The sequence below is a fragment of the Bidens hawaiensis genome, unplaced genomic scaffold (genome assembly GCF_021521415.1).
Source record: "Bidens hawaiensis isolate Kalapana, Puna unplaced genomic scaffold, B.hawaiensis_p1.1 tig00022515_1, whole genome shotgun sequence".
NCBI classification, from domain to species: Eukaryota; Viridiplantae; Streptophyta; class Magnoliopsida; order Asterales; family Asteraceae; genus Bidens; species Bidens hawaiensis.
Window position 1 is genome coordinate 145424 of NW_027493507.1, and position 26374 is coordinate 171797.

Sequence of the window (26374 nt, forward strand, 5' to 3'; positions counted from 1 at the left end):
TGCATGCTTGTATATAATCCTAAGGAGTGCATTCGAATCTCTCGGAAATTGAGCCTTCATGCATGCATAGTATGCGAGTTCCATGCATGTAATCGAATATGCTCAAGTAACCGAACCGTATGATTGTATTCGAATTGAAACTATTTTTTCGAGTCTCAACGTATTCGAGTTCAAAGATGTATGTGATTAAGGACTTGTAATCGAGTCTCTTAGTATTCAGGCTGAGCATGTAATCGAATGGTCAGTGTACTCGGGTTTCATCATTGTAGCTAAGGTTTGTAATCGGATCTAATGGTGTAATCGAGTTAACAGTTTGTAACCAAGTCCTTTGTAATCGACCCCTAAGTAAGCGAGTCTATACATGCGGCTGGGATTGTAATCGAACCACCATGTAATTGAGTTCCATAGTAAGCGATCTCAAAGTATGCGAACATAGATGTAAGCAATTATAAAGTGACTGGGTCCTTCATTATAATCGAAACACAATGTAACTGATATATATAAAGTGATTGAGTCCTCATTGTGATCGATACTCAATGTAACCGATATATAGTGATACAGTCCTCATTGTGATCGATACTTTGTGTAACCGATATATATAGTGATTGAGTCCTTATTGTGATCGATACTCAGTGTAATCGATTTGGATTGTAAGTGACTCCATGATTGTAATTGATTTGTTGTTGTATGCGACTATAAAGTAAGCGACTTTACGATAACACATGTAATCGAGTTTGGGGCCACTGTAAGCGAATGACCTGACCTCTAATGCTCACCGTTTGGCCTTTAACACCATTATCTCGCGCTCGTCTTAGCCCTAACGCCTTGTTATGGCTTGGTATGGATCCATCAACGTTTCACTAATCGTTCTCGGCCAAAACTTGTCCCGAAAGATCATAAAGTTTGGACCTTTAGGCTTAAAACGTTCAAAACTAGATCTAGGGTTTCTTTAAACGAGCAGTTCATAAGCGTAGGTTTGTTAAGTTCATTTTAACATCAATTTTTCTACTTTATTTTTCGTTTATACCATATCTACTCTAGTTTTAAGTTTCATGGTCAACCGTTCATAAAAACGTAAACTTTAATAAAAATAACATACCTATACGTGTTCGTTAGGTCACGATTTTGCTTGGTTATGAACCTTTATCTTGCTTCTATCTTATATATCAAAGATCTATCAAGAATCAACGTTCGGTTTACTCTTGAACCTCTCTCTCTCTCTCTCTCTCTCTCTCTCGGCCGCAAGGTATGTGATGTTTGTGTGTGTTTTGAGTGTGTAGAGATTATGGAAAGATGGAGATGAGGATTTAGGGTTTTAGGGAGGTTTAAGGGGATATCTATACCATCTTAAGCCCATGGACCTAAGGCTCATCCCATCTTTTATTCCGTCTTTAGTTATCCAAGTCCATACTCCTTTCTTTTATTTAATCTTAACTAAATATTTACACACAATAACAAAACATAACTTTCTTTTATTTAATATTATAAATCTAGGATGTTACAGAGAGAAATGTGGTTTATAATTAAGTTAACCAACACATCAAGATAGGATTTAGATTGTCATAATTAGAAGATTTAGTTGTTAGGAGATGATTAGAGAAAATGGGAGGTGAGGGGGTGAGGTGCCAATGGGGGCCGGACCGGGGGGGGGGGGGGGTTGAATGTGAAGAGTTGTTATAATATGCCATGTTTTGTGATTTGGTTTACATATTGCGAGTTTTAGATAATTAATCAGATCCCGTTTTAATAATTTTTGTCAGACTTTGAACAAAGTCAAATTCCTAACGACATAGACTAAAGAATCTATTTTTTATATAAATAGTTGATGTCGGCTCCTTATAGTGTCTTGTACTGACTTTCGGTTTCTTATTTTTCAGTTTTTTGCGATTTGAATCTTCTAAAATTTTGTTTATACATTAACTCTAATATTCTAACACACATTTTGAATTTTTGAGGCCATGAAGTCATATTGGGATTTTATTTGTTTTCTGGCCCGCCACCCGAGATCATTCCACGTAGTGTTCGTTACGTGACAAAATTTAGACTTTTTTGTTAACTTTGTAAAATATTGGATTTTAATAAGTAAAATATTATTGATAAACAACAGTTTATTGCTAAATACTATTACATTTACGGTAAATATTTTCCTAGTGTTACAATAGTGTTATAAGGTGGGCTCAGGAGTGGAGTTGGAATGGGCTTCTATTGGTCCAGTAGCATGACAGTCTTGTTAAGGGGCTGGGCCTTTGGTCTTAGATGGATTTGTTTGGTGTGGTCTACGTTTGGACATAAAGAGCATGTTATTTTGGATAATGGATGTGGAAATGTTGTGGATAGTGAAGTTTTGATAATAGGTGAGTTGTTGGTTTGGAGTAGTGAACCAGTGGGGTCATCCAAAAAAGTTGTGTGTTCCAATCTTGTAAAATCATTTGAACCTTGCGATCCATTGAAAGGAAAGATGGCCTCAATGAACCGAGCATGCCAAAGAATATATATACGGGAAGTAGCGGGATCAAGGCCCCGATAACCTTTGTGTTGTGTGTTGTAACCAATGAAAACACATGAGATACTTTGCGGTTAAAGTTTATGTTTTGAGTAACTCCGTAAATATCGGAACATTTGATAAACATAGGTACGCAGATTCACGTACCGAGGTTGTTGAGAGAAAATTAGTTCAAATGGAGAATTGTGTTGTAAGAAGGGTGTAGGCAAACGATTAATAATAAATACCGCGAAAGTAAATGCATCTACCCAATAAGAAGCGGGAATGTATGCATTGAATAACATGGCAAGACTAGTTTTGTTGGTGTTTTCTTTCGAAGCGACGGTTTTGTTGAAGTGTATATGGGCATGAATATCGATGATAAGTACCATTGTCTTCAAATATTTTTGGAGTTTGATTCACAAATTTCGTCCTCCCGTCACTTTGGGAACCTTTATTTTAAGCGAGCTTTGTGTTTGAACCAGATAAAGAAAGTGGGTAAAACCGCATAAAACCCTATCTTTGTTTTGAGCATGTAAAGCCATTTAAATCTAGAATAATCATCGACAAAGGAATACATAATATCAATAACCAGGAAGGCAACCAGGTCTCGCGGTTGGTTGAGATTTATACGCATTGCACATCCTTAGGCTCGCAAGCCTTGGTGTCAAGGGTTCGGTAAACAAGTGCGTCCCTCTTACAGTTACTACATATCCGTCCCACGAATTATCCTCAAGGAGAGGGGAGTAAAAAGGCGGGATTTCTTAAGGAATTTCGCATTTTTTTTTAAAATCGTCCTAAAGTTTTGAAAACAGTTTTGAGAGTGAGGCATAGCCTCGGATTAAGTGTGTGATTTTGTGTACAAGAATAATATTAAATCATTAAATAATATTTAAGCTACTACAATAATAATATAATTCAGGGTGCAAACACGTAAAGGCATATCACGTATAGGGACCCTAAGCATGCTACTAGGCCGTCATATCTAACCACCTATCTTATAGCTTTCGGCTTTGATACCAATCTGTCACACCCTGACCAAAGGCGGAACATGTCGGGGCGTAACGCATTGATTGGACAGTAGCTCAAAAGACACTAATTAAAGCAACAATACTTATTTAATTCATTAATATCAAAACAAGTACACAATTATAATAATCAAAACAAATACATCATATTTATTGTTTTTCTTTGAATAGATATCCTAAGGTCAAACTATTGTCTTCAATCTTTAATAATATCAACTACTTGTACCTGTAACATGTATAAAAATAAAGTTTGTCAACACGAATGTTGGTGAGAATACATAAGTTTTAGTTGAGTTATATATATAGATAAAAATCACAATTCATATGTAAATGATGAATATTACTGTTTCTATGAAAATGTAAACAACTAAATAGATGTGGACCCGTTCTCATTAAATGTATGATCATACTAGATGAGGATAGATGAGGATGAGATACCAACCACCAAACATAAAATAAACAATTAAGCACATAGAGCATTATCATAGAGCATGCAATAATCACACATAAACATATATTGAATTGTGTTTAGAATAGTTGTGGAAATAAAAATGTGTAATGTAAATAGGGTATACATGCCACCCCCAAAACTTAAAAGATGAAAAAGGAGGATATGTAAACTCACCTTATAGAATAGGATAAACGAGAACGAGATAATAAAAGAAAGAGTTAGGATGAAAACGGTCAAGCTCCTCGAGGTTCACCGAAAGATAATCCTAGTTGTTAACGATAAAGTGTGTTAAATATAGTCATAACGAAATATTAAGATTTATGGCGGTTTCGTTGTGGTTAAAAGTATTGATAGTTACATTTTCGATAATAAGGGTTATTATTGTTGTCACACACATATATATATATAGATTATGGAGAAAAAGTTAAAGTTCAGTGACGAGAAACAACAAGCCTAGAGGTTCGGTTTATCCATTTTACGTTTATTAAAAGTTATGAACATATATTAATATGAAAGAAAGTTGATTAAATGTGTAAAAAATAATAAAAACCGGGTCCAGGGGGCTCGAACCCGCGCTTGGACCGGTTCCAAGGTTTTAACACAGACGCATCAGCCATCAGGATGGTGTGTTAATCTTGTTAAGATATCAGTTTGCTTAAATAAGAACAATTACTGACAGAACCCTCCTTCAACAACCAAACCCTAGATCTTTAAATCGTTTCAAATGTTTAGTGTTTGTTAAAATTGATTTAGGGTTTTCGTTTGTTGAATAAAAACGACAAAAAAGCAATGTTTAATTACCGTTAATGCTGAAGTAATGAGGGAGAACGTTCGTTTAGGGTTTGCGGCTTTAGTATGACTTCAAATTTGATCTTACACTGCTTATCCGTTGAAATAATGTTAGGGGTTTGAGTCGGCTAGTGGTAGAGGTGGTGTGTGCAAGTTTAATTGAAATATAATCGAGTATTTATAGTGTTACAAGGTCAAAGGAGCCGCGGTTCGTGTTTGTTAGGTTAGCTGTCAATCGTTAATAGTTTACCATGTTTAAGGTGTCGGTAGGTTCGGATTAAGGTTAGCTAATGATTTGGTAAGATCAATTTGTCCGAAAATTGAGGAACAAGAAAGGGGGAGGGGGGGGGGTTATGGTCGTCGGTGGTGGTAGAGAAAAGGGAGGGAAAGAATAAGATTTTGTTTATTGCTTATTGGTCCTTGATCTATGGTGTTGGATGCAAGATTAGATAAGTTGTTAGTTTGGGGGTTGATTTTGCACAATCTTATAACTAAAATCAAATAAATAAATAATAAGAATATAAGAATTTAAACTTGTCGGGTTTTCGGGTCCGAAAATTGACGAATGTTACATGAGTTACCTTGATAAGAAGTCGCATGATCATGAGATTCTAAAGATGGTGTCATATTGTCGGTGGCCCCGGAATCAACATTCTAGTCCGGAGAATTGTTGGCGATATGACACTGCGCATCGAATGCTTTTGCTAACACTTCATCCGAGGTAGGAGGTTGGCAAGTAGCACTAATGAAGTTAGCACTTAATGTTGCAAAATGGCCATAATTGGAACACAGCTAACAACGAGGTGGCTTACAATTCTCATTGTTGTAGCATTGGCATTTTTAAAACCCGAAAAACCGACTCATTTAAAACTTGATGTTGTTGTTACAAATATTATTAATATTATTGTTACCATTACAATCCATATCAAGCGTTCAACGATAAGTCACGTAAAATTTAATCATACTACGCATCACTAAGGCTAAATAAAAATCATTTAACCGTTGACAATATGCGTAATCCTCCCCTTAACATATGTTTAGTTTTAACTTGAATACCCAGCCCAAGACCAAGGATCTATTTGAAAATTGTATAAATATTACTTTATTCTTTTTTAGTTCTTCTCAACCCTTCCACCACCACGACCATAACCCCACCCCATTTTCATTTTGATTTTGATCATGAAATCAAGCCGGGTTCTAATTTGGGAATTTTTGTTAGTTAGGGTTCATAAGTGAATTAGGGTTAATCTGAAGTCGTGTACTTATATTTTTTGTTTTGTTCTTTACATAGGTGATACACCAGCCCAAGTGTCTAGTGCAGTTGGGATAATACTTGGAACAAGGAAAGGGGTGTGGGTTCGAACACCTCTGGACCGGTTTTGATATGTTTTTTTATCACCTATTTTTAATTAAATATTACTGTTTAAACTATAAGTATATCAAAAATTATTATCGTTTATACTCGTTTAACGTGCCGAACACCGTTAAAACTCTCAAAATATATAGGTTTAGATCAAATACAAATGAAATTAACGTGCTAATTATGAGAATTAAGTATAGTAATTATATGTATACTGGTAGGGTAATTATGCAATTACATCATAGAGTAATTACATAATCACTCTACTAGATTCTCACAATTAGAACGTTAATTTCATTTCTACGTTAAATTTCCCCTATATACATTATTATATATACATGAGTGGGATCTAGAGAGAACTTCTCTATATTTTAAATATAGAACTAATAAATAACTATTTTTAACTTTTTCAAAAGAGTTAATGGCCATTTTCATCCATGTGGTTTGCTACTTTCGCCACTTCAGTCCAAAGTTAGAAATTTTTTTAATCCAGTCCTCATAGTTTTAAATATTAGCCAATTACGTTCCATCCATCTAACGGCATCCTGTTATGCCATTAGTTTAAGAGTATTTTTGTCTTTTTTCTTTTTATTTTGAGTTAATGGTCATTTTAGTCTCTGTGGTTTGATACTTTTGTCACTTCAGTCCAAAGTTTGAAAATTTGTCAATTTAATGTTTGGTATATTTCAGTTTATTTTTTATTTTATTTTTAATTTTTTTTGTCTATAACCTTGAAGAGCATAATCCAAGCCCAAAACCATCGAGTAACCTCCAATACAGGTAGGCATTTACTATGTTGACAACAGTAATCGTAACCCCCTTGTATTTAGTTTCTTGACATTTCCTAAACTCTCCCCTACGGTGGAATTCAATGGTAAAGTGGTCAAGATAATTCTCTTAAACCAAGTTGTAAAGAAAAAACTAAAAATTGTTTCCTTGATTAATGTATAATAGTTGATTTCGACCAAGATTTTCATTACGATATGTTAATCTCTAAACCCTAACTATTATGCATTCATCAAATAAATGTTTTTTAATTTCGTACAATTCTGTTTCAGGGAATTGCTTTGACCACTTTACCATTGAATTCCATCATGGGGGAGAGTTTAGGAAATGTATAGAAACTAAATACGAGGGGGTACAATTACTGCTGTTAACAGAGTAAATGCATACCTGTATTGGAGGTTGCTCGATGGTTTTGGGCTTGGATTATGCTCTTCAGGCTTATAGACAAAAAAATTAGAAAAAAATTAAAAATAAACTGAAATTAACCGAACATTAAATTGACAAATTTTCATACTTTGGACTGAAGTGACAAAAGTGTCAAACCATAGGGACTAAAATGACCATTAACTCAAAATAAAAAGAAGAAAGACAAAAATACCCTTAAACTAACGGCATAGCTGGATGCCGTTAGACAAATGGGACGTAATTGGCTAAGATTTAAAACTATGAGGACTAAATTGACAACATTTCAAACTTTAAACTGAAGTGGCGAAAGTAGCAAACCACGTGGACGAAAATGGCCATTAACTCTTTTTAAAAACAATATTTTGTAATTTTTTTCTTTCATCCTTCTAATAAGATGATATTGTTCCTAAAATTGAAAAACAAAAATTGTCGATGTAGCGCATATGTGGAATAGTGTGAATTTCATATATACAACATTTATTTATTGCATATAATACAACACAATTGCATTATGCAATACATATTATTAAATATATGCACATACAACACTATTGTTTATATGCAATATACACTATTGCGTATATGTAATACAACACTAATGCACATATGCACTGTATCGATTTTTTTTAGTTTTGCCTAAAATATAACACTATTATAAATATACAATACAAACAATTGCATATATGATATTCAACACTATTGCACAATAAAATAAACACTAGCGCACATATACAATAATAAAAAGTTGATGTATTGCATATGTGCAACGAGTTTCCTTTTATTATATTTTTATTTTTATTTTTTTTTTGGTGAAAAATAACAACATATAAGAAAGATGAAAGAAAAAAATTTTAAAATTTTTTTTAATTAAATTAAAATATTTCTGTATTAGGTCTCTAGTTCTCTCTCTTAGAAGGAGTTCTCTCTTGATCATTTCCACATATATATATATATATATATATATATATATATATATATATATATGGTAATGTTAACGTACAAAACGATAGTTTTGTGAGAAGCATAAGAATAGATGTATTGTGACACCCGGTAAATTCCCAATCCCTTAAACTAAGTAATCAACCTAATAATTAGGTGATTGTGTATTAAGCGCGCCATGATTAGTCAGCGCGTGCATTTGTTATGTGCGCCCTGCGCGAGCGCGCCATGTTAGTCAGCGCGTGCATTTGTTATGTGCGCCCTGCGCGAGCGCGCCATGTTAGTCAGCGCGTGCATTTGTTATGTGCGCCCTGCGCGAGCGCACCATGTTAAGAACCAGCGTGAGCGTATGTTATATGCGCCATGCGTGAATGATTTGGCTTTATGTTTTCATGTAACTTAACGTTATGTTGTCTATGGGTTGACCATCCCGCATAATGCTAAGGCGGGTGCATCCTAAATCGTTTATGCGCGTGCGGAAGGGAACTAACCTCCCCGCATGGCGGGAAACATTGAGAGCTAGTTTGTCTGAAGCTCCAAGAGGGAATTGACTTCAACATGACTGATCACTATGTTGAAATACCAAGACCACCTGGAGAATCTACAAATGAAACTCAATATCCCCAACTGCGAGAAGGTTACGCACCTACCCGCAGCAAAGAAATGTCCTTCACGCAGAAAGCTATGCGCACAAAGTGATGCGCACAGAACACTTAGTCTATTCTCCAGACATAAGGAGATTACTCCCGCCCAAAAGGAAACAGTAACGTGTTTCAGAGATTTTCCACTTTTTACTGTACACTGACAAAAGTTCCTGAAAAAGCACACTGTAACATGAAAAGTCAACTGTCAGCCACCCTATTCTCACCAACCCCAGACCTGCATGTCCTGTCCAAATCAAATCAAGATCTTTTATCCACTCCTCCACTTTTAAGTAAACAATAAACAATAATAATTTCCATACTTTATCATCATTACACCTAGATATGAAAAGATTTCAATCCCCTAAAGCAAGGGATTGTGTTCCCTTGAGTTTGCCTATAAATTTGTAACCTAAATTATCACCCAAAACACACTTCAAAGAACTACAAACTTGCACTAATCCTCTCCCAAGCATCCGTTGTTTCCAGCTCCGATCCTGTTACTAGGTAAGCCGAGAATATAACCTTGAGACCTACTTTCCAACCCTTATGTTCTCCTATTTCTTGATCTTAATATATATACTTGTTATTTAATCGTATTCTAGACCTTCGATTCCGAGGCCAACACCAAGAAAACCCGAATCTCGATTAATCCCTTAACAAGAACCTCAGGTGAGTCTCACAGCCCCCATTTCACTATTTTCACTGTTTTTAACCTGTTTTCGGGGCGAGGGACACGTGTTTAAATTACGATTTATCATGTTATACTTACAAGTTATGCAAACGATTGTGTTTAAATTATGTTTCATGATGAGCAATGCAAACGGTTATCTATGGTTTACGATGTATGTGCGCCAGAATTCGAGTAAGTGATCACTTTACCATTGGAACTCTAAGGGTAGGGACTGCTGGTTTGATCCACCCACTCGTAGGGGTCGCACCTCTTTGCATGGACGAGTGCCTAGTATGGTCATGGGGCAGTACTATGGGTTTGAGCCCGCTCGTAGGGGTCGCACCTCTTTGCATGGACGAGCGCCTTGTTTTCCGGCACAACGTCCGCGCGTAACCCGCGGGACGGAATTATTGATTAGCTCGTAGTGGCAGCGCCACTTTGCATGGACGAGCACATGTTCCTGAAACGTTCGCGCGTAACCCGCGGGACGGTATTACTTATTTTAGCTCGTAGTGGCAGCGCCACTTTGCATAGACGAGCACAGTTCCCAGAAATGTTCGCGCGTAACCCGCGGAACGATTTTATCAGAATATGTTGGTATAACTATGTTTTACCAAGCTTGTGCTTTAATGATGCTACCAGAATTATGTTTCAGAATGATTATGATGCAATACGATTTATCAAGTTACTAAAACTTGTGAACTCACTCAGTTTATACTGATTCAAATGTTTTTACGTGTCTTTCAGGAGATAATTAGGTAGCGCATGGAGTCACACTTAGAGCACCTCACGCTGAACATCTAAACTAGCTTTTTGGAAGATTTTAGTTCTATCCCTTCGATGCGCGTGGTTGTTCCCGTCGCGCATGGGGATATGGCGTGGAAATCTTCAACAGTTTTTATACTTGGATGTTTTTATGTAATTTTTAAACAATGTAATGTATTGTATTAAACATTTCATACGCAATGAAAATCTTTGAATGTTTGCAATGGCCCGTGCTTAATTATCAATCCCCACTCGCGCGCGCCCGGCTGTTTCCGCCGCTCAGGGCCGGGTGTGACAGATTGGTATCAGAGCCCTGGTTATAGCGAACTAGGAAAAGAAGTTTTAACCTAGACTATAACCGTTGGGGAATCGCATGAAATATTTTTCAAAGAAAATATTTTCAAAAGAAACTATACACACACTTAGGAACACGGGTCACACTGTCTAGTAAATAATGATAACATTATGTGCTCAGAGTACATGCGCTAAGTTTGATATATTTCCATTCTCTTTTAAAGCGAGAATGCCTCCAACTAAAGCCAAAGGAATTTCCATGACACCCGAGGAACTCGCGGAAATAATCGCGCAGGCGATTGCGACACATGAGGCCAGCAAGGCCGAATCTAGTCAGGGTCGTCAGAATGAGACCCCAGAACCCGAATCAGGAGCCTTGGACAAAGGATGCTCCTATAAGACATTCATGGCCTGTAAGCCTTGGCCATTCAAGGGAACCGAAGGGGCCATTGGGCTCTACAACTGGATTGACAAGATGGAGACAGTTCTCTCCATTAGCGGATGTAGTGAGAACCAGAAGGTCCTTTATGCGACCTGCATGTTCCAAGAAGCAGCTTCTTCTTGGTGGAAGCTTCAAACGAAAACATTGGGGCGAGAAGTTGCTCTCCACAAGACCTGGGAGGAACTGAAGGAGATGATGATGAGAAAGTTCTGCTCTCGCGCAGAAATCCAGAGCCTACAACAGGAATTCTGGAACCACACCATGGTAGGAACGGATATCGACGCCTACAACAACCGGTTCAACGAACTTTGCCAGTTGGTGCCAGATATGGCAAACACGGAGGAAAAGAAGATCGAGAGGTATATTTTTGGGTTACCTCCTGTTGTTAGGGTTCCGCTCAACGCCGCAGCGCCTCCAACCTTTGATGAGGCGGTAGCGCGGGCCATCACCCTTACAAGGGATACGGTCCGTGCGGGTTTGTTAACTACGCGCGGAACCGAGCAGCGAACCTCTGATCCCAAGAGGAAATGGAACTCTCACCACCGAGGGTCCGACTCCAAGCAGCCACCGTTCAAGAAGCAGGAAAGCGCAAGGGTTTACGCGATTCAGGCCGCGGAGCCACCACGAAAAGGATACAGCGGGCCTCGCCCATGGTGCAACAAATGCAAGTACCACCACGAGGGTGATTGCGCAAGAATCGAATGTGCCAAATGTGGCAGACCAGGGCACAAGACGATGAATTGCCGTGTCAGAGACGCTGGAGCAAGCGACAACTGCTACGCATGCGGGAAGCCAGGGCATTTTAGTCGGGATTGCCCGCAAAAGGGGAACCAAGCTCGCGGGAGAGCTTTTGTGATCGGCGCAGGCGAAGCTAAAGAAGAGCCGAATGTGGTAACCGGTACGTTTTTGCTTAACGGACATTTTGCATCTGTCTTATTTGATACTGGCGCTGACCTAAGTTTTATATCTGCTGAGTTTAAAAACTCCCTAGGCTTAGCAACCAGTAGGCTAGACACGCCTTATACTATAGAACTAGCCAATGGTAGGCAGTTATGCGCAAACGAAAGAACTGAGCAATGTGTAATAGTCATGGGAGGTCACGGGTTCAATATTAACTTGTTGCCAATAGACTTGGGAAGTTTTGACATCGTGGTAGGTATGGATTGGTTAGTCGAGAACCACGCGGAAGTTATTTGCCATGGGAAGCAGGTTCGGGTCCCACTGTTGAACGGAGAAACCTTGGTGATTCAAGGGGAAAGAAGGGGAGTTGCGACGAAACTGATTTCGTGCCTAAAGGCACGCAAGTGCCTAAGGAAAGGGTGCTACGCCTTCCTGGCGCATGTCGTAGAGAAGAAAGGAGATGAGCGAAGAATTGAAGACTTACCAGTAGTGCGCGAATTTCCAGAAGTTTTTCCTGAAGATTTGCCCGGATTGCCGCAACCGCGACAAGTCGAATTTCGTATTGATTTAGTCCCAGGAGCTACGCCAGTAGCTCGAGCGCCTTATCGACTAGCTCCATCTGAGATGCAAGAGCTATCCAATCAGTTACAGGAACTATTGGATAAGGGTTTCATACGCCCAAGCTTTTCACCTTGGGGAGCTCCAGTACTGTTTGTTAAGAAGAAGGATGGTTCGTTCAGAATGTGTATTGACTACAGGGAGCTGAACAAGCTGACAGTCAAGAATCGGTACCCCTTACCGAGGATTGACGACTTATTTGACCAGTTGCAGGGATCCAGTTATTATTCGAAGATAGATCTACGGTCAGGATACCACCAACTTAGGGTCCATGAGGAAGATGTGCCGAAAACAGCCTTCCGAACTAGATACGGCCATTATGAGTTCTTAGTGATGCCTTTCGGGCTAACTAATGCGCCGGCTGTGTTCATGGATCTGATGAACCGCGTGTGCAAACCATACTTGGACAAGTTTGTGATTGTGTTTATAGATGATATTCTGATTTACTCTCAGACCAAGGCCGAGCATGAGCAACACCTGAGATTGATTTTGGAATTGCTAAGGAAAGAAAAGTTGTATGCGAAGTTTTCCAAGTGCGAGTTTTGGCTTAGAGAAGTTCACTTTCTCGGTCACGTTGTAAACGAGAAAGGAATTCACGTTGATCCTTCCAAAGTCAAGGCCATCGAAAACTGGGAAGCGCCAAAAACCCCAACTGAGGTGAGGCAATTCCTAGGACTAGCTGGCTACTATCGACGCTTCATTGAGAACTTCTCCAAGATAGCTCTACCACTGACCGCGCTAACTCAGAAAGACAAGAAGTTTGATTGGGGCGAAAATCAGGAAACAGCATTTCAAATGTTGAAACAGAAGTTATGTAGTGCGCCAATTTTGTCTCTGCCCGAGGGGACGGATGACATCGTCGTTTACTGCGACGCTTCACATCAGGGACTCGGATGTGTCCTTATGCAGCGAGACAAAGTCATAGCGTATGCCTCGCGCCAACTCAAGACCAATGAAAAGAACTACACAACGCATGATCTGGAACTTGGAGCGGTTGTCTTCGCGCTAAAGATTTGGCGCCATTACCTCTATGGTACAAAGTGTGTAATCTTTACGGATCACAAGAGCCTTCAACATATATTTGATCAAAAGGATTTAAACATGAGGCAGCGAAGATGGGTAGAATTATTGAACGATTATGATTGTGAAATTAAGTACCACCCTGGAAAGGCGAATGTGGTAGCAGACGCGCTAAGTAGGAAGGAGCGAATAAAAACGCTACGAGTCAAGGCTCTAAGGTTGACCATTCACGCAGATCTCTCTATCCGCATCCGAGACGCTCAGCAAGAAGCCTTGAAACCAGAGTTTGTTAAAAACGAATGCCTTGGGGGTATGGTTAAGAACTTGGATCTGAAAGAGAACGGCAATCTATATTTCGCTAACCGCATATGGGTCCCTCTCAAGGGAGGATTGCGCGAGCAGGTATTGAACGAAGCTCACAAGACGCGGTATTCCGTACATCCTGGCGCAGACAAGATGTACCAAGATGTTAAAGCGCTGTATTGGTGGCCCAATCTTAAAGGCGCCATCGCGACGTATGTCAGTAAGTGCCTGATGTGTTCAAAGGTAAAGGCTGAATATCAGAAGCCGTCGGGGTTACTTCAACAGCCAGAAATTCCCATGTGGAAGTGGGAACAAATCTCTATGGACTTCATCACCAAACTGCCAAGGACACCTGGGGGTTATGACACAATATGGGTTATTGTGGATCGGCTAACTAAGTCAGCGCACTTCCTGCCGATCAAGGAAACCGATAAGATGGAAAAGTTAGCCCGACTGTATATTCGAGAAGTAGTTTCAAAACATGGAGTCCCAGTGTCCATCATTTCTGATAGAGATAGTCGGTTCACCTCAAGATTTTGGAGATCGTTACAAGGAGCTCTAGGTACTCGCCTTGATATGAGTACAGCTTATCATCCTCAAACGGATGGGCAAAGCGAGCGAACAATCCAGACATTGGAAGATATGCTACGCGCGTGCGCAATCGATTTCGAAGGTAGCTGGGATACTCATCTCCCATTGGTTGAATTTTCTTACAACAACAGCTATCACACAAGCATTAAGGCTGCGCCGTTCGAAGCTTTGTATGGGCGCAAGTGTAGATCCCCACTGTGCTGGGCTGAAGTGGGTGACAAGCAAATGACTGGTCCAGAATTGATCCAAGAAACAACAGACAAGATTTTTCAGATAAGGGATCGCCTTAAGACAGCGCGCGATAGACAGAAGAGCTACGCAGATGTGCGAAGGAAACCATTGGAATTTCAAGTAGGGGATAAAGTACTTTTGAAAGTCTCTCCATGGAAAGGAGTCCCCCGTTTCGGCAAGCGAGGAAAGTTGAATCCGCGCTACATTGGACCATTTGAGATCCTGGAAAGGATCGGTCCGGTTGCTTATAAACTCCGTTTACCCGCCGAACTCAGTGGAGTTCATGATACGTTTCATGTGTCCAACCTCAAAAAGTGTTTATCTGATGAAACGTTGATTTTGCCGTTGGAAGAGATTCACATCGACAAACAGCTGCACTTCGTAGAAGAACCTATAGCAGTAACCGATTGGAAAGAACAAAAGTTACGCAGAAGCAGAATCAAGTTAGTAAAGGTTCAATGGAACTCGAGGCGTGGGCCTGAATTCACTTGGGAAAGAGAAGACCAGATGCGCATGAAATACCCACACCTCTTTCAGAGCATGGCTTCTGCCAGCAACGTCTCCTAAATTTCGGGACGAAATTCGTTTAACGAGGGGAGAATGTGACACCCGGTAAATTCCCAATCCCTTAAACTAAGTAATCAACCTAATAATTAGGTGATTGTGTATTAAGCGCGCCATGATTAGTCAGCGCGTGCATTTGTTATGTGCGCCCTGCGCGAGCGCGCCATGTTAGTCAGCGCGTGCATTTGTTATGTGCGCCCTGCGCGAGCGCGCCATGTTAGTCAGCGCGTGCATTTGTTATGTGCGCCCTGCGCGAGCGCACCATGTTAAGAACCAGCGTGAGCGTATGTTATATGCGCCATGCGTGAATGATTTGGCTTTATGTTTTCATGTAACTTAACGTTATGTTGTCTATGGGTTGACCATCCCGCATAATGCTAAGGCGGGTGCATCCTAAATCGTTTATGCGCGTGCGGAAGGGAACTAACCTCCCCGCATGGCGGGAACATTGAGAGCTAGTTTGTCTGAAGCTCCAAGAGGGAATTGACTTCAACATGACTGATCACTATGTTGAAATACCAAGACCACCTGGAGAATCTACAAATGAAACTCAATATCCCCAACTGCGAGAAGGTTACGCACCTACCCGCAGCAAAGAAATGTCCTTCACGCAGAAAGCTATGCGCACAAAGTGATGCGCACAGAACACTTAGTCTATTCTCCAGACATAAGGAGATTACTCCCGCCCAAAAGGAAACAGTAACGTGTTTCAGAGATTTTCCACTTTTTACTGTACACTGACAAAAGTTCCTGAAAAAGCACACTGTAACATGAAAAGTCAACTGTCAGCCACCCTATTCTCACCAACCCCAGACCTGCATGTCCTGTCCAAATCAAATCAAGATCTTTTATCACTCCTCCACTTTTAAGTAAACAATAAACAATAATAATTTCCATACTTTATCATCATTACACCTAGATATGAAAAGATTTCAATCCCCTAAAGCAAGGGATTGTGTTCCCTTGAGTTTGCCTATAAATTTGTAACCTAAATTATCACCCAAAACACACTTCAAAGAACTACAAACTTGCACTAATCCTCTCCCAAGCATCCGTTGTTTCCAGCTCCGATCCTGTTACTAGGTAAGCCGAGAATATAACCTTGAGACCTACTTTCCAACCCTTATGTTCTCCTATTTCTTGATCTTAATATATATACTTGTTATTTAATCGTATTCTAGACCTTCGATTCCGAGGCCAACACCAAGAAAACCCGAATCTCGATTAATCCCTTAACAAGAACCTCAGGTGAGTCTCACAGCCCCCATTTCACTATTTTCACTGTTTTTAACCTGTTTTCGGGGCGAGGGACACGTGTTTAAATTACGATTTATCATGTTATACTTACAAGTTATGCAAACGATTGTGTTTAAATTATGTTTCATGATGAGCAATGCAAACGGTTATCTATGGTTTACGATGTATGTGCGCCAGAATTCGAGTAAGTGATCACTTTACCATTGGAACTCTAAGGGTAGGGACTGCTGGTTTGATCCACCCACTCGTAGGGGTCGCACCTCTTTGCATGGACGAGTGCCTAGTATGGTCATGGGGCAGTACTATGGGTTTGAGCCCGCTCGTAGGGGTCGCACCTCTTTGCATGGACGAGCGCCTTGTTTTCCGGCACAACGTCCGCGCGTAACCCGCGGGACGGAATTATTGATTAGCTCGTAGTGGCAGCGCCACTTTGCATGGACGAGCACATGTTCCTGAAACGTTCGCGCGTAACCCGCGGGACGGTATTACTTATTTTAGCTCGTAGTGGCAGCGCCACTTTGCATAGACGAGCACAGTTCCCAGAAATGTTCGCGCGTAACCCGCGGAACGATTTTATCAGAATATGTTGGTATAACTATGTTTTACCAAGCTTGTGCTTTAATGATGCTACCAGAATTATGTTTCAGAATGATTATGATGCAATACGATTTATCAAGTTACTAAAACTTGTGAACTCACTCAGTTTATACTGATTCAAATGTTTTTACGTGTCTTTCAGGAGATAATTAGGTAGCGCATGGAGTCACACTTAGAGCACCTCACGCTGAACATCTAAACTAGCTTTTTGGAAGATTTTAGTTCTATCCCTTCGATGCGCGTGGTTGTTCCCGCCGCGCATGGGGATATGGCGTGGAAATCTTCAACAGTTTTTATACTTGGATGTTTTTATGTAATTTTTAAACAATGTAATGTATTGTATTAAACATTTCATGCGCAATGAAAATCTTTGAATGTTTGCAATGGCCCGTGCTTAATTATCAATCCCCACTCGCGCGCGCCCGGCTGTTTCCGCCGCTCAGGGCCGGGTGTGACATGTATACACTTGGATCTAGGATCTAGTGGTTGAAATTGGTAGTTTTCTAAAATTTGTATGGTTTCTTATTTGCATGGTATAGTGTCTTATTTAGGTGCTGTATTTTATTTTAAAGCATTCTCATACTTCTCACAAAATAATTGTTTTTTTTATTTGAACCCTTTTATATATATATATATATAGGGGATGGTTCAAGAGAAAAATGATATTACTGCGAGAAGTGCGTGAAATAAATATGAGCCACTAGTTTTATTTTAGGTTTTAAAAGCTTAAAGATTAATTAAAAACTATTAATGCATTATCTCTCATCAATTAATAACTAATAAAACACAATAGTTATCTATTTAATTAATATAACTAATCAAATAATTATAATTCAAAAATATTAAGAATTCATTTATTTTTATAACTTATTTTTTGTCTATTAAATTTTTATCTTACACAAGTACAATTCATACATTAAAATTTGTTTCCGTCCAAAGCCAGTTTATTCCAACTCAATATATTAATATTTATCAACACGTAATTACATTGTGAGGACTGAATTACATGTGTTTGCATTAAATATCAACAAAAAATATACAACCTACACAAAAACATATAGCCTATACTCGTTCTAAGAATAAGAAAACATATAATCTACACACAAAATTCATCATCAATAAAATACACAAGCACACGAAAACATATAACCTACACAAGAAAATTTTATCCTACACAAATAAAATTTATTCATACAGGAAAATTTCTTTCTATTTAAAACCAATTTCTTCCAACTCAACTTATCAATATCCATCAACACGTAATTATATTGTGATGAATAATAAAAAAAACTATCTTACACATGTTTGCATTAAATGTGAAATATACAACCTACACAAAAACATATAACTCATACTTGTTCTAAGAATAAGAAAACATATAACCTACACACGAAAAACATATAACCTTCACACGTGTAGGATATGTGTATCTTTGTGTAGTTTATATAATCGCTGGTGTCGAATTAAGTATGTAAGTTGTATGCTTTTTTGTATGTTGTACGTTTTTATTGCTCAAAACAATTGCTGGTTATATAATATGTTTATTGTTTATATTTAATAGACACATTTGTATGACATTTTTTTTATTATTTATGACAATAGTTTTTCTAGATATATTAATTAAAAAAATATATATTATGTTTTGATATTTATTGTCAAAACATACGCGTCGATATATGCTAATTAATTGAGTGGAAATATTATATGAATAAATTGTATTTTTGTTGGATAAAATGAAGATGAGGTAAATAAATTATAAAACTAAATTTATGTTTTTATCTTTTTAATTATTATAGTTAAATTAGGTAGATATATTAATTAGAGAAATTTTATTATGGTTATATTAATTGTATTAATTGGAGAGAGAGAGAGAGAGTGCATTTATTGTAATTTTACATCTTTTTCATTTATATTTAAATTTTTAAAACTTAAAATAAAACTAGTGGCTGATATTCATTTCTCGCATTTCTCGAAGTAATATCATTCTCTCTTAAACTTAAACTTAAACACACACACATATATATATAGCAAGGTTATAATAAGAAGTATATTTTTCCTAAAAAGTGTAGGAAGTGGGTTTTCACCATTAGATCTAACAAAACACACTGCAAAATAAACACACTTTCCATCTCCACCGTCAGATCAACATATCTAACGCACTAGATTACTTCTTACACTTGTTAGACAGACTCCACTTCTTATTATAACTCACCATATATATATATATATATATGGGTGAGATCTAGAGAGAACTCCTCTTAAAGAGAGAACTAAAGAACTAGTAAAGAATTATTTTTAACTATTTTTAAAAAACTATTTTGTGATTTTTTCTTTCCTCATTCTAATAAGATGATATTGTTCCTTAAAAAACCGTCGATGTAATGCGTATGTACATTAATGTGTATTGTAGATATAAAATAGTGTTTTATTGCATATAATTCAACACAAATACATTATATAATACACACTATTGAATTTATGCAAATACGACACTAATAATTGTATGCAAAACACATTATTGTATATATGTAATACAACACTAATGCACATATGCACTATATCGATTTTTTTTTATTTTTGTATATAATATAACACTATTGCAAATATACAATACAAACAACTATATATATGTTATTCAAATATTTGAAATATAAAATGCACACTATTGCACATATGCATTATAAAAAAAGTCGATGTATAGCATATATTCATTACAACGTTAATTTTTTTATTTTTATATTTTTTTGTGATGAAGAATAACAACATATAAGAAGGATGAAAGAAAAAAAATTTAATTTTTTTTAATTAAATTAAAAATACTTCATTATTAGTTCTCTAGTTCTCTCCATCAAATGGAGTTCTCTCATGATCCTCTCCCTATATATATATATATATATATATATATATATATATATATCCTAGTAGGTGTGCTCACGCGTAGAAGCGAGGGCCGAATGAGATTCGATGGGTATGAGTTTGCTTTGCGGTGCGGGGGCGATGCAACAGTGGGGGTACCCACGCTTTTGTCTAGGTGTGACATGTCATCTTTCACAAATTTACATTTGTAAACTGGAAACCACGAGTAATAAATATGTGGAGGTCGTTGTGAATGACCGCCAAATTCTCATATAATGGTTTGTTGGAAGTTCTAGGAAGGCTGTGCTACTGAATTTCTTAGTATGAGTATCAAAAGCTAACAATAAAACAAGTCGGTGTGGATATGTGTGATTGACAATAAATCGATGATGTGATAGCCAATGTGTCTATAAGTTCGCAAAAAATAATAGTTTATTTTAGGTTGATCATGTATGCTAATGTTTTGGTCATATATTTTGAATGGGTAAGTTTGACTGTTTTTAGTCAACTGATCCAACTTCATATAATACTAATAATTACAAAGAAAATAGTCAAATTATCATAAATTATAAATAATAAAAATACTATTAATTACACTTTTAACAACAACATACACTAATAACAACAATATACACTTAACTAAGTTTTAATCACTAATAAATATAAAGTAGGTGTGCCCGCGCGTTGCGGCGGGGGCCGAATGAGATTCGATGGGTATAAGTTTGCTTTGCGGTGCGGGGGCGATGCAACAGTGGGGATACCCACGGTTTTGTCCAGGTGACATGTCATCTTTCACAAATTTGCAGTTGTAAACTGGAAACCATGAGTAATAAATATGTGGATGTCGTTGTGAATGAATGATGTAAGGATGAAATACCGTGCTTTAAGTGTTTTATATTGTGTGTTTTAATTGTTTATATGTATCGAACACAAGTACTTTGATTGGTTTTATGTTTACATGTGATCGGAGCTTAGAAGAGCTTAAAGAAGCTTAAATGAACGAATTTGGAGCATTCATGATGGAGTAGAAATGAAAGTAATGATATATGATATGATAGAGAACTGAAATACGAATACGTGGCCGCAAACGGAGAGGAAAACGGAGTTGAAATGAAGATTTTATGAAGAAAACGGTGTTTTGGTGCTGTAGCAGCCGTAAGGCAGTGACAAGAGGCCGTAGCTTACGCCCAGGCCGTAAGCTACGGCTGGGTCTGATGGAAAATCATTTTTTCTTGTTTTTATTCCATATTTATGCCCAATTAAACCCTAAAACGATTATGCTTCATACCCTAACATACTTGGGCGATTTTGGGGCCATTCTCCCCCATCTTAACACCTCTCAATCACCAAATCATCCATGGTTTCATCCTTCCACTCCATAATCAAGCTTATCAAGATGAAGATGCAAGGCTAAACCATTTGTAACTTCCTCCGGGTGAACGGTTCATTTAGGTTAAACATTAAACCTTGTTTTATTCATGTTTGGTTTTTTTTTACATTGACAACGTTGTATAAACAATTTGATGTGTTAGTTATTTAAACTATTTGCATGTGTTCCTTACTTTACAACTTTTTCGGTTGATGACAAAACCTGGTAGCTTGTTGGATGACATCGAGTAGTTTGATTCATACTAGTAAATAAGGTAATTGAATTATAAAGATCTAATGACAAATATCTGTTTTTGATTACTTAATTAACCGACTTTCCAAAACCATGTCTATGTGGTGTCCAATTAATAAAAATGATTTTTGTGTGAAACCTAGAACCCGAAACCTGGAGGAGGTTGCATTTTACTTAAAGTGTCTTAAAATCAATCTTTCAATTTCTGCTTGACATCGTTTGTCCATCTTAGTTAGTTAAATTTAGATTTAAATATCAAACAAACTTTGTAATATTGACCACATGCTCATCGTGGATACGATACCTAACTTACTCTAACTATTTAGTTTAATTGGGTTTTTGAATGACTAAATCGATGGTCATTAATGACCGCCAAATTTTCATATAAGGGTTTGTTGGAAGTTCTAGGAAGGTCGTGCTACTGAATTTCTTAGTATGAGTATCAAAAGCTAACAATAAAACAAGTCGGTGTGGATTTGTGTGATTGACAATAATACGATGATGTGATAGCCAACGTGTCTATAAGTTCGCACCAAATAATAGTTTATTTTTGGTTGATCATGTATGCTAATGTTTTGGTCATATAATTTGAATAGGTAAGTTTGACTGTTTTTAGTCAACTAATCTAACTTCATATAATACTAATAATTATAAAGAAAATAGTTGAATTATCATAAATTATAAATAATAAAAATGCTATTAATAACACTTTTAACAACAACATACACTTGTCTGACAACATTATACACTGAACTAAGTTTTAATCACTAATAAATATTTTAAACCAATTGTAATGGAAGAAACGAAAGAAAAACTGAATATTTATAAATATGGCATGCTTTAGTTAACATATAAATAATGCATTCTCATATTTTTAATCCAAAACTTTTTACCACCCTTAGTTATTTAACTGGTTTTGACCATAAAAGGTCAACTACTACAAACAATTCAGTTGACCAAACAAAATAATAGTAGTAATGATCTTTGGTAGTTATTAGAAGAAAATAGATGCATATTCGAAACAATAATTTTTTACCAATTTTAATTACAAATTATTTAACTGGCTTTGAACATTGTTCTTCAGGTCATTGATCCTTATAATTTCAAAAAGTCAACCCAGGTTACATATGATTGTTCAGTAACTATTATTTCCATGTAACAATGAGCTTTAGCATACAAATATTCAATGTTCAAGTAATCATATTACATAAATACTTGACACAATTTACAAATTCTTGAATCGAATATTCAAGACGCGCTGAAAATCTTGATTGTTTTTTCAGGAATACGCTGTTAAATCATTTGTGCCGATGCAAAAAAATATGTGTTTGTATTTTGTAAGCATCAAGACCAACAAGTTTGTTTATTAAACTTTGTATATATTCATATTTCACAATGATTACTACTCTCAAAGTAATTGATCAAGAATATTTCTTCGATATCTTGTTTGATCACCTGAAAATTGTGATCTATTGGCCGGTCTATTAACAAACATCACAATGATTAAACGGCATCAATGATATTAAACAAACAGAAAAAAATGATACATTTTTATCTAATAGAACCCGTTTCAACCTCACCCCATTTTGGTCAAAACTCATTTTACCCTTAACCATAACTTTTTAGAACAACCCATTTAACCCTAACCTGTTTTGACCCATTACTTGACCCGACCAACCCATTTTACCAAGCTTAGGTAGTTCACAGGTTGTTCATGGTCCGTCTGGACGGTTTGACAAAATTTTCTACTGAACCGGTATGTATGTTTTTTACAAAATCTAATCTGAACCGAGTGGATTGTCTGGGTCTGCTGGACCAGCCCAAATAGATATGTTTTGGCGGGTTGCTGGTTTGAGGCGGATTATTTTAGCATGGGATCCTATGAAATGGTATATTAGATATTTTACCTTTTCAGTATTAAAGGGTTAACGAAACACAAAATGGAAAAAAATAATTGGACGGCCGCTAAATTAATGACACAGTTATACTCGGATAATAGTTTTTTTATTCCTATACGCAAAATTTTTTAAAACTATACAATTTTAAAAAATACTTTATATATTGTTTTTTTTATATTTCAGCAGTTTCAGTCTTTGCAGCCCGTTCCAAACCATGAAACCCAATTTGTAAACAATAAACCGAACCATGGACCCTTGTTTTTCAAACTAGTTTACTCCTAACCTGACTGAACGGGTCAACTTATCTCAGTTTAGGAGGTTTCAACCATGCCTTCACACCTCTCGTATATCACATATAACATGTTTATTACCTTTAATCTTAGTATGTTTAGAAAACAAATAACTTTTAACGGTTACAACCTCAGATTCTGCATCTAGTTCAACTGAAAAAAATGCTTACCAGTTCAGCACAAAATAATAGTTCGTCAGTTATTTATATAATAGTTTTTTATAAAAGTTTTGGTATACAAAATAAAAATTATACAAATAATAGGTTCGACTCGAGCATGAGAAGTGTATCCTGCACACGTTTTTTAAGAAAAGCTTACTTTTAGGCTCAAGTTGGTTTAACTTTTGCCGGGTTGAGCACTTGAGCTTTTAGCGATCCAGTCTAGAGTAACTTCACAAGCGGCTTGGCTTGCGTGCACCCCTTGGCACAAGATAAAGCTGAACCGAAATGTGTGTGCATGTATCAGTATGAGAATATTAATATTTTTAGAGAAAAGGGGGCTTGCCTCATCACACTGCATTGCAGTTGTAAGTCTGTGAGCAATAAAGAATTATCAAATATTAGCATGACCTTAGGACACTTAATATCTCTTCTTTTGTTGTGCTATCTAAAGCGTGTGTAGCATCATCACACAACCTGAAAGAAGTTGATTTTACATAATATCTAAACTTCAAAACTACAATAAATATTTATTAGCATATGATAATCCACCTCTCACAAAATTGTGGGAGCTGTAAAAAATGTGCGAACTAATGTAACTCGTTGTTTGTCACCACCGCTAACATGCAATTAGTAAAAACATCAAGAAGATAAAGATAAAAAAAAACAGTTATGTTCTTTAACCTTAAGGTCTCGCTCGCATACAAGCGTGGAATATTGTTGATGGAACATCATATATTACCTTTTATTTTAAGTTTTGAAAGTTGCTTTTCTTTATTCGAACAATAATCTTACCATGACATTTTCATAGTCTTCTCAATTAAGAGACATAATATAAAATTCTCTATTGTTTTAACATGTAACAATATAATACGTGATACATGTTTAGACTTTTATATATCATACACATAGTGAGATACAAATACACACTTATATACATCTTTAGCTATTATTTTCACCTATTCAACAAGGAATTCACTCTCAACAAAGTCTGCCATTCGTGAATCATTGTTCCTACCTAGCATTCGCTGCCTGCAATTTATTAACCACGTTAATATTTAATATCACATGACATTACTTATTTTGTGAGACGTATAAAAACATAAATATCAAGATAAAATGGCATACTGTGCGCAAATGAAGAAGTTTGTCACTGACTACTTTCTTCAAAGACAATTCTATTTCCATTGCAGACATAAATTAGAAAAAAAATGAGACTAAATAAAGGTGAATATTTGTCAAACAAGTGCGACTAACCTGTTCAACTTCACTCTTCCATTGCAAATATTATCGACACCCATCAATAAGCCTAATGTAAAGAATATTTGCAACTGTGTATACGTAAGTATCTATATAACAATGGATTCCCTGAAAAACCTGACACATACAAAAACTATATATAAGTCGGTAAATATTCAACTGTAAAGATAAGAGGGGTTTGAGTTTATGTCATTTGTTTACTTTCAAAGCCTTTCAGGGAATGAGGGCTATATTATCATGAAAAGTATGCATACAACGCATGGTACATATAGGATATAGTGTATTGGACACTCTCCTTGAAAAATTAAAAGCAGTTAGTATAACAAATTTTTAATGAAAGATAAAGTAATTCAATGAATATGAACTGTTATAGAATGTCTACAATTTATGTCAATTGGACTCAAACTTGTTGACCATTTCAAGTTTCGATTTACATCTTCAAAACTTACAGTTTTACAATTCTATATATTCTAATATAAAACCAAACAACTATGGATTTCTATTATTATCAATTAGTGTTTTAGCAACAACTAAAAACCAAATCTGAAACAGAAAACCCTTAAATCGGTAAACAATCAATGACTGGAGAACATGAAACCTGGCTTTGGTGATGCGATTGTGGGTGGGGGCTGAGACGAATCATACTTAAATCTTAAAGAAATCATTGGCTGGTAACGGATGGTCTCTCTTCAATTGATTGTTGAACAAATAGACCCTCCAGATTTAATTGCACTTGTTGTCAGGTCCCCTTATATGTTCGATTCGGCTCGGATCTTAATCAATCATGTCATAACTCACACAAAATTAATCGTGTTGACAAGAGAGTTAATGACGGGTTACTATATTTAGAAAGATGACCGTTTGTTAAAGGCGGAATCAATAACAAACATACGGTTGCAATGAATATTCAAAGACAGAAGGCACACACAGGATTCACTCAAAAGATTTCCATTTATATAATGTTAATCATACAAAAGGATAATCGATTTAGGTTTTTCTAGGAATCCTAAGACAGCCGTCACACAAAATTCTCTCAATAAATGAGTCAGTCTTATCCGTATTATGTGTTCTGCCTTTTTTCTGTGTGTGTCTTGGCGGCGTGCCCTAAATATTCTATTTATAGGCCTGCCAACCTAGGACAGCTGTCATTCCTTC

The 26374-nt window shown here is 36.8% G+C and overlaps 1 pseudogene; it reads right to left on the minus strand.

The window, feature by feature from the left end:
• LOC143565739 (TPR repeat-containing thioredoxin TTL1-like) overlaps positions 1-25260 on the minus strand; it is a 38302-nt pseudogene extending 13042 nt beyond the window's left edge.
• Between the last annotated feature and the right edge of the window lie 1114 nt (positions 25261-26374).